Genomic DNA, 2,500 nt, shown 5'->3' on the forward strand with positions numbered 1-2,500 from the left:
TGCGAACCGCATGAAACTTCCAGAGGCATTTGCAGCAGAAATGCATGTGCAGTCAAAAAATTGAATATTTTTCACGGATAGACCCCGTGAAACGCTAGAAATTGGCGGGGATGTGTCTCTTGTGGCTCACGGGGCTGTTAGGGTGGCACAGAAATCCCTCGGAATGGGAAAAAACGGGTCATTTTCGTGTCGCCACATTGCATGCGAACCGCATGAAACTTCCAGAGGCATTTGCAGCAGGAATGCATGTGCACTCAAAAAATGTGATATTTTTCACGGAGAGACCCCGTGAAACGCTAGAAGTGGGCGGGGATGTCTCTCTTGTGGCTCACGGGGCTGTTAGGGTGGCACAGAAATCCCTCGGAATGGGAAAACGGGTCATTTTCGTGTCGCCACATTGCATACGAACCGCATGAAACTTCCAGAGGCATTTGCAGCAGGAATGCATGTGCACTCAAAAAAGTGAATATTTCTCACGGATAGACCCCGTGATACGCTAGAAATTGGCGGGGATGTCTCTCTTGTGGCTCACGGGGCTGTTAGGGTGGCACAGAAATCCCTCGGAATGGGAAAACGGGTCATTTTCGTGTCGCCACATTGCATGCGAACCGCATGCAACTTCCAGAGGCATTTGCAGCAGAAATGCATGTGCAGTCAAAAAAAAATTGATATTTTTCACGGATAGACCCCGTGAAACGCTAGAAATTGGCGGGGATGTGTCTCTTGTGGCTCACGGGGCTGTTCGGGTCGCACAGAAATCCCTGGGAATGGGAAAACGGGTCATTTTCGTGTTGCCACATTGCGTACGAACCGCATGAAACTTCCAGAGGCATTTGCAGCAGGAATGCATGTGCACTCAAAAACTTCTATATGTTTCACGGATAGACCCCGTGAAACGCTAGAAATTGGCGGGGATGTGTCTCTTGTGGCTCACGGGGCTGTTAGGGTGGCACAGAACTCCCTCGGAATGGGAAAAGGGGTCATTTTCGTGTTGCCACATTGCATAGGAACGCCATGAAACTTCCAGAGGCATTTGCAGCAGAAAGGCACGTGCACTCAAAAATTTTAATATTTTTCACGCATAGACCCCGTCAAACGCTAGAAGTTGGCGGGGATGTCTCTCTTGTGGCTCACGGGGCTGTTAGGGTCGCACAGAAATGCCTCGGAATGGGAAAACGGGTCATTTTTGTGTGGCCACATTGCATAGGAACGGCATGAAACTTCCAGAGGCATTTGCAGCAGGAATGCATGTGCACTCAAAAACGTCTATATTTTTCACGGATAGACCCCGTGAAACGCTATAAATTGGCGGGGATGTCTCTCTTGTGGCTCACGGGCGCTGTTAGTTAGGGTCGCACAGAAATCCCTCGGAATGGGAAAAGGGGTCATTTTCGTGTTGCCACATTGCGTACGAACGGCATGAAACTTCCAGAGGCATCTGCAGCAGAAATGCATGTGCACTCAAAAACGTCTATATTTTTCACGGATAGACCCCGTGAAACGCTAGAAATTGGCGGGGATGTGTCTCTTGTGGCTCACGGGGCTGTTAGGGTCGCACAGAAATCCCTCGGAATGGGAAAACGGGTCATTTTCGTGTTGCCACAATTGGCATACGAACGGCATGAAACTTCCAGAGGCATTTGCAGCAGAAATGCATGTGCACTCAAAAACGTGAATATTTTTTCACGGATAGACCCCGTCAAACGCTCGAATTTGGCGGGGATGTTTCTCTTGTGGGTCACGGGGCTGTTCGGCTCGCACAGAACTCCCTTGGTCCACCTGATTCGTGCATACAGGCAGCAACTAAAACTCTGTAAACCTGCTGTGAGGACATCTAAACAGTGGACCAGTGAGGCTGTGGAAGATTTGCGGGCGTGCTTAGACTGTACTGACTGGGATATGTTCACGACTGCTACCAATAGTCTGGATGAACTCACAGAGGCTGTGTACATCAGCTTCTGTGAGGACTGCTGTATCCCAACACGTACCAGGGTGAACTTTAACAACAACAAGCCCTGGTTCTCAGCAAAGCTCAAAAGGTTGAGGTTGGAGAAGGAGGAAGCGTTTAGGAGTGGGGATAGAGACAGATTCAAGGAGTCGAAGAACAGGTTTAGCAAAGCGGTGAGAGAGGCTAAACGACTGTACTCAGAGACACTAAAACACCAGTTCTCTACTAACGACGCTGCTTCTGTCTGCCAAAGGGCTCAGGCACATCACCAACTACAAACCCAGAGCGCCCCACACCACTAACGACTCCCGCCTAGCCAACGACCTGAACGAGTTCTACCGTAGATTTGAAAGACAATTGGACTGTCCTGAACCACCCCTTCCCACCCAAGAGGCCCCATCCCCCACCCATACTACAGAAACGACTCTCTCCTTTCAGGAGGGAGAAGTTAATGGGCTTTTCAAGAGGCAGAATCCACGCAAAGCAGCCGGGCCGGACTCTGTCTCTCCAGCCACCCTCAGGCACTGCGCTGGCCAGCTGTCTCCGGTGTTC

Source organism: Petromyzon marinus, unplaced genomic scaffold, assembly GCF_048934315.1.
Source record: "Petromyzon marinus isolate PM22_M1 ecotype Great Lakes invasive population unplaced genomic scaffold, UKy_Petmar_22M1.pri1.0 PM_G_Scaffold_100, whole genome shotgun sequence".
Taxonomy (NCBI): Eukaryota; Metazoa; Chordata; class Hyperoartia; order Petromyzontiformes; family Petromyzontidae; genus Petromyzon; species Petromyzon marinus.